The sequence below is a fragment of the Hordeum vulgare genome, chromosome 2H, assembly GCF_904849725.1.
Source record: "Hordeum vulgare subsp. vulgare chromosome 2H, MorexV3_pseudomolecules_assembly, whole genome shotgun sequence".
NCBI lineage: Eukaryota > Viridiplantae > Streptophyta > Magnoliopsida > Poales > Poaceae > Hordeum > Hordeum vulgare.
This window is the reverse complement of record NC_058519.1, coordinates 429,831,440-429,839,464: the sequence shown is the minus strand read 5'-3', so window position 1 is coordinate 429,839,464 and position 8,025 is coordinate 429,831,440.

The following is an 8,025-nucleotide window of genomic DNA, read 5'->3' as shown; positions in this document are numbered from 1 at the left end:
ATAGCGTTGGGAGCAAGCTTTTTGTGTTTGTGCGGGCACTTGTGATACTCCTTCACTGGATCAATACCTTGGTTCTCAAAACTGAAGGAAATACTTACCACCGCTGCGCTACATCACCCTTTCCGCTTCGAGGGAACACCAACGCAAGGATCCAAGGCCGCGGGGGAAATACTTTGCATATTTGCCTAGGAAGTCCCTTAAGGCGTAGCCGTAGCAGAAGGATTCCTGGTGCCGTTGCTGAGGAGTATCAAGACAAGAACAGTCTCCCGTCAGCACGTTTCTGGCACCATTGGAAGGTCTTTTGTTGCAGTTGCAAGGGCTTCTTCATCAGCACCATGACCTCTCCGATGATGAGTGAGTAGTTCACCATAGACCTTCGGGTCCATAGCTAGTAGCTAGATGGCTTGTTCTCTCTCTTGGATCTTCAATACAAAGTTCTCCATGATCTTCATGGAGATCTATCCGATGTAATCTTCTTTTATGGTGTGTTTGTCGAGATCCGATGAATTGTGGATTTATGATCAGATTATCTATGAATCTTATTTGAGTTTCTTCTGATCTCTTATATGCATGATTTCATATCCTTGTAATTCTTTTCGAGTTGTGGGTTTTGTTTCGCCAACTTGATCTATGATTCTTGCAATGGGAGAAGTGCTTAGTTTTGGGTTCATACCATGCGGTGACCTCACCCAGTGACAGAAGGGGTAGCGAGGCACGCATCGTGTTGTTGCCATCAAGGGTAAAAAGATGGGGTTTACATCATTGGTTTGAGTTTATCCCTCTACATCATGTCATCTTGCTTAAGGCGTTACTCTGTTCATCATGAACTCAATACACTAGATGCATGCTGGATAGCGGTCGAAGTGTGGAGTAATAATAGTAGATGCAGAAAGTATCGGTCTACTTGTCTCGGACGTGATGCCTATATGTATGATCATTGCCTTAGATATCGTCATGACTTTGCGCGGTTCTATCAATTGCTCGACAGTAATATGTTCACCCACCGTGATATTTGCTATTTTCAGAGAAGCCTCTAGAAAACACTATGGCCCCCGGGTCTACTTCACATCATATTTTCAGCCTTCACTTTTTACTTCGTTGCACTTTCTGCCTTCAGATCTCACTTTGCAATCAATCTTGAAGGGATTGACAACCCCTTTATAGCGTTGGGTGCAAGCTCGTTTGTGTTTGCGCAGGTACTCTGGACACTTGGCTTAATTCTCCTACTCGATTGATACCTTGGTTCTCAAACTAAGGGAACTTACTACTCCTGCGCTTCATCACCCTTTCCTCTTCAAGGGAAAAACCAACGCAAGCTCAAGAGGCAGCAGAAGGATTTCTGGCGCTGTTGCCGGGGAGGATCAAGTTTTAGGTCAAACTCATCCATGTAAGTGTCGCAAACTCATCTCTTGCATTTACTTTTTTGCCTCTCGTTTTCCTCTCCTCCACTTCTGAAAAACAAAAATTTACAAAAATATTTGTCTTTTTCGTTCGTCCTTTTTCCTCGCTTGCTTTCTATTCGCTTGTCTGCCTGCTAAGACCTGTATGGCCCAACCAAGGGATTTTGATGCTTACTATGCGAGGTTGGAAGAGATTGAAACTAGTGTTAAAGGCTTCATGTCTACACAGTTTGATTATAACAGTTACTTCCGTAGGGAACTGAAGGAGCAAAATTCTTTTTTGGCTTTTATGAATAAAAAAGTTGATGATATGGCCAAAGAATTCCTTGCGCTAAATTCTCAGTTTGCTCGTCTTGAAAAATTGGTAGGCCAGATTTCTAATAAACAGGCTACCTTAGTCAATAAAATGGCTGCTAAACCTGAAATTTGTGATCAGAATCATGAAGATCTAAAGGTGCTTGGTGTGACTCCCATTGAATCCTTGTTTTCTTGTGACAAACCTAATGATGACGGGGCTGGATATGAATCCACTTTGGTTGAAAAACGCCCCAATGATTTAGAGTCCATCTATCTTCATGCTAAAAGCATTGAAAGTAGAGTAGAAGATATCAAAACTTTGAGTAGTAATGAAACTACTACTTTGGATTTCAAGGAATTCAATTATGATAGTTGCTCCTTGATTGAATGCATTTCCTTGATGCAATCCATGCTAAACTCTCCACATGCTTATAGCCAAAACAAGGCCTTTACCGATCATATCATCGATGCTATGATAAAATCTCTTGAAGTGAAACTTGAGTTGGAAGTTTCTATTCCTAGAAAGCTTCATGATGAGTGGGAACCTACTATCGAAATAAAAATCAAAAACTATGAATGCAATGCTTTGTGTGATTTGGGTGCTAGTGTTTCCGTGATTCCAAAGTCTTTATGTGATGTTCTAGGCTTTAATGAGATTGAGGAGTGCTCTCTTAATTTGCATCTTGCGGATTCTACTTTCAAGAAACCCATGGGAAGGATCAATGATGTTCTTATTATTGCAAATAGGAACTATGTACCCGTGGATTTCATTGTGCTTGATATTGATTGCAATCCTACATGCCCTATCATTCTTGGTGACCTTTCCCAAGGACTATTTGTGCTATCATCGATATGAATGAAGGGAATATTAGGTTTCAATTTCCTTTAAAGAAGGGCATGGAGCATTTTCCTAGAAAGAAAATAGGATTGCCTTATAAATCCATGATGAGGGCTACTTATGGTTTGAGTACCAAAGACGATGATACGTGATTCCATCACCTTATGCCTAGCTAAGGGTGTTAAACAATAGCGCTTGTTGGGAGACAACCCAATGAATTTATCTTTTTCTTTCTGTTTTGTTGCGTCCACACCATCATAATTCTGTTATGGTTGTGTTTTTGTGTTTCTTTTTGTGTTTGAGCAAAGCAAAACCTTTATGATTAGTTTGGTGATGGTTGTTTGATCTTGCTGGAAAAAGACAGGAACTTTTCGCTAACGAAATTATTTTTCATTTTTATTCAGAAAGAGATTTTGAGTTGATTCTTTCTGCTTCTGGTTGATATGCCTTTTTCACAGGCTGTAGTAATTTTTCAGAATTTTTGAGGTACTAGAAGTACACGAAGTATACAGATTGCTACAGACTGGTATGTTTTTGACAGATTTTGTTTTTGTTGTGTTGGTTGCTTGTTTTGATGAAACTATGGATAGTATCGGGGGTACTAGCCATGGAAAAGTGAGAATACAGTAATATAACACCAATATAAATAGAAATCAAGATTTCTAAAGTACCTAAAGAGGTGGTAGTTTGTTTTCTTGTGCTAATGATATCACGAGTTTCTGTTTAAGTTTTGTGTTGTCAAGTTTTCAAGTTTTGGGTGATGTTCTCATGGACAAAGGGATAAAGAGTGGAAATAGCTCAAGCTTGGGGATGCCCAAGGCATCCCAAGCCAAATTCAAGGACACCAAAAAGCCTAAGCTTGGGGATGCCCCGGGAAGGCATCCCCTCTTTCGTCTCCAATCCATCGGTAACATTACTTGGAGCTATATTTTTATTGACCACATGATATGTGTTTTGCTTGGAGCGTCTTGTATCGTAGGAGTCTTTTCTTTTTGTTGTGTCACAATCATCCTTGTTGCACACCTTTTGAGAGAGACATGCACTCATCATGAATTTGCTAGAATACTCATTCTGCTTCACTTATATCTTTTGAGCTAGACAATTTTGCTCTATGTGCTTCACTTAGATCTTTTAGAGCACGGCGGTGCGTAACTTGGTAGTTGGCTTGTGCTATGAAAGTAGTCCCAAAGGTGATAGGTACACAAATAGGATACAATAAAACTTCCATCTTCATGTGCATTGAGTAGAAATAGAAGTTTGATTCCTCTCAATTAGTTTTGAGACGTGGATTCGGTAATATTAAGAGTTATGTTAGTAGGGTGTTGTGAATCTAGAAATACTTGTGTTGAAGTTAGTGATTCCCGTAACATGCACGTATGGTGAACCGCTATGTTAGGAAGTCAGAGCATAATTGATCTATTGATTGCCATCCTTTGTGTTGCGGTCGGGATCACGCGATGGTTTACACCTACCAACCCTTCCCCTAGGAGTATGTGTTTAGCACTTTGTTTCGATTACTAATAAAAACTTTCGCAATAAGTATATGAGTTCTTCATGACTAATGTGAGTCCATGGTATAGATGCACTTTCACCTTCCACCATTACTAGCCTCTCTAGTACCGCGCAATTTTCGCCGGTACACAAACCCACCATATGCCTTCCTCAAAACAGCCACCATACCTACCTACTATGGCATTTGCATAGCTATTCCGAGATATATTGCCATGCAACTCCCACCGTTCCGTCTCATGACTTGTGTTGTCGCTCTCATATTGCCATTGCATGATCGTAAGATAGCTAGCGAGATGTTTCAACGTCATACGCCAAGCTAGATCGTTGCACATCCCGGTACACTGCCGGAGGCATTTCCTATAGAGTCATCATTGTTCTAAGCTTTGAGCTGTGATTAAATAAAAGTGTGATGATCACCATTATTAGAGCATTGTCCCATGTGAGGAAATAAAAAAAAGGGGCCATAGTTTCCCACAAAAAAAGGAGATATGGAAAGAGGCCAAAGAGCCCAAACAAAAAAAAAGAGAAAAAGAGAGAAGGGACAATGCTACTATTTCTTTCCACACTTGTGCTTCATAATAGCACCATGTTCTTCATGATTGAGAGTCTCTTGTTTTGTCACCACCATATCCTAGTGGGAATCTTCATTATATAACTTGGCTTGTATATTCCAATGATGGGCTTCCTCAAAATTGCCCTAGGTCTTTGTGAGCAAGCAAGTTGTATGCACACCCACTAGTTCTCCTTTTGAGCTTTCACATACTTATAGCTCTAGTGCATCTGTTGTATGGCAATCCCTATTCATTCACATTGATATCTATTAATGGGCATCTCCAAAGCCCTTTGATACGCCGAGTCAATGTGACCATCTCCTCCTTTTTGTCTCACAACCTCCACCACACTCCATTCCACCATAGTGTTATTTCCATGGCTCACGCTCATGTATTGCGTGAGAGCTGAAAAAGGTTTGAGAAAGTGAGAGTGCAAAAAAAAATTACTTGGCCAATACCGGGGTTGTGCATGATTTAAATTAGTTGTGTGGGGATGATGGAGCATAGCCATACTATATGATTTTGTAGGGATAACTTTCTTTGGCCTTGTTATTTTGAAAGTTCATGATTACCTTGTTAGTTTGCTTGAAGTATTATTGTTTTCATGTCAATAGCAAACTATTGTTTTGAATCTTACGGATCTGAACATTCATGTCACATGAAAGAAGTTACAAAGGACAACTATGCTAGGTAGCATTCCACATCAAAAATTCAGTCTTTATCACTTCCCTACTCAAGGACGAGTAAGCTGCAAACCTCGAAAGGTTGTCCTACCGCGCATCATGGTCGATCTGCCCATCGCTTCGGCATAAGTTTCTTCGCCGAATGACTTTGTATTTGTTGGATATGTTTAACCGAATTATTGTTGTATTATTGTTGTGTACATTATAGAGTCGATACTTCGACCGCTTCTTTGGAAACCCAAGCCACTGACAAGGGGAAGACTGACGCTGATGTTGCTTCTTCCAAAGGTAAGACTTGACTTTTCTGAAGGTCCACCTGGTATTCGGCACATGGCCATTTACTCCTTGTGAACATGTGTAGGACCACGTGACATGATTGAACTTGACCCTGAGGCTCCTTCTGTAGTTGAAGGGGAGCCCAAGAAGGCCGCCACTCCCAGCCGAGTGGTTGCCAGAACCAAGACTTCTGTGGCCCGTAAGACCACCTCGGCTAGGACATCACTAAGAACGGGTCCGTTGCCTCCTCCATCAGATCGCCGCATGTTCCAACTCCACCACATCCCAAAGGATCAGGAGGAGGCGCGGAAGGAAGCCTTGGCTCAGCTGGACCTGATGGTCGGACGATTGAGGGAGGCGTATGACGTTGGTGAGGCCGTAGCCAAGAATGTACGGGTAAGTTTGAATCCGAGTGGGTGTTCCAAGTGGATACACACCCACTGGGTGTTGGTGTTGCTTTAGAGTGGGGGCGCGCTGAGCGGACCTACTCGGTGTAGTCCCCAAGGCTATTGTCTACCGTGGCAGCCGGCGATAGTCTGAGTTTCTATTCCCGTTTAGTAGTAGTTAACAAGGTACAGAGCCTTGTCTCCTCTTATCCTTCCAGTGGGGGCGCGCTGAGCGCACCCACTAGGTGTAGTCCCCAAGACTGCCGTCGATTGAGGCAGTCGGCGGTAGTCTTAGAGTTGTTGTTGTATTTTTGCTGACTTGACCTTGCTATCGGCACACTTCTTGTGGGCCCAGGGACCGTACCGAAGCGGTGGATCAAGAGTTGTTGGATTTGCGCCTCAACCTTGAAGCTGAAAAGGCCAAGTGCACTCGTCTCGAGCATGAGAAGAAAGTTGTTGAAAGTAAACTCTGTCGACCGAGTGAATCATGAATTGATTTTATTTCCTATCCGACTGAGGCTATCTTGCTAGATCGCGTTGCTGAGAGGCTGAAGAATTTCAATTCTTTAGCCGCCATGAAGGAGGCCCTTGATAAGAGGGATGTAGAACTGGTGTCGGCTCAGAAGGAAGCCAGCCAAAACACCAAGGCGGCCGAGGCCAAGTTAAAGGTCGTTGAGAAGCTCGAGGAGGAGAACCGACTCCTGAAGGTGTCCGCTGAAAAGACTGAGGAGAGATTGCCGATCTGAAGAAGAGCTACACCGAGTGGGTGACCAAGTTCTTGGAGGTCAGTGCCAAAAGAGCCGAGCAGGGGAAGTTCGGCGAGGACTTCGGCTTAGACCTTGTCGACAAGCTCATAGGTATGGCTTAATCCTGAATAATTTCTAATGTTGTCTTGTCATTTCCGCGTGGTGATTCTCATCCTTTGTCTTCGATTGAATCTTTCTTTTTGTGTCGATCTCGAGGAGGAGACGACTTCGATTTAGGAGTTGAACCCGAAGACTGGGCTTATGAAGGACAGTATTGCCATCACTCTCCTCCGACTGGAAGCTCGCATCGATTACGCGGTGGGCTGCTTCAGATGGATCCATTCTGCTATGGCGGAGGTTGATGAGGGGACCGGCCCCGAAGAAGAACCCATGATGGATGCTCACACGATTGTTGATCAAGTGAAATCTATTCCCGGGCACCTTCGGTCTTGGAAGAAGTCGTCATCTCATGCCATAGCAGACATCGCCCTCTCGCTGGTCCGAATCCTCTGCAGGGGAGTGGACGAGGAGAAGCTGAAGAACCTCCAAGTGGTCAACAGGAAGAGCCTCAAGTTTGAGGACTTCATGGAGATGTTCATGGAGGCGGCCACCCGTATCGCCGATGGCATCGACCTTGATACCTTTGTGGAGGCAGTGGGGTCTTCGTCCTCCGAGTGATTCTCAAAAAATATTCTTAAGCTTCAATTCGCCTCTGTATGCCGAGTGGTTTTATGTAATCCTTTAAACTCAGAGTGAGCCTTGGGCTTTCTCACATGCACCCTTTGTTTGAACTGAAGTGCGACTTTGTTCGCTTCGAATTGCATTTGGATTTTTCTATCCTTGTTTGAATTTGCTTTTACTCGGAGGAAGACTGGTTCGTGACTGAGTCCCCGAGCGTGGAGGCTTGTCCTCACTCGGGAGACGTCATTCCTTAGAAGAAAACGGATTTCGTTGCTTAAGGATGATTGTTCTATTCATCTTGGCGTCCGAATGAAAGTCTTGCCTTCATTCAAGACCGCTATAACTTAGGCGAAAGCTGGTTTGCAGCTAAGCCCCCGAGTGTGGAGACTGTCCACATTCGGGGAAGGGTCCACCTTAGGCGAAACAGGCTCGCTACCGAGATGATAGTTCGTTCGAACTCGTTGATGGCCGTGTCCATCACAGCGTCCGAATGGCGATCACGCCAACATTCGGAGACGCTTTGACTTAGGCGAAAGTTGGTTCGCAGGTAAGCCCCCGAGCGTGGACGTGATCCTCACTCGGGGAAGATTTTATCCTAGGCGAGAATAGGTCCGCATTTAGGAATGATTGTCCTGTTCATCTTAGTGCTCGAATG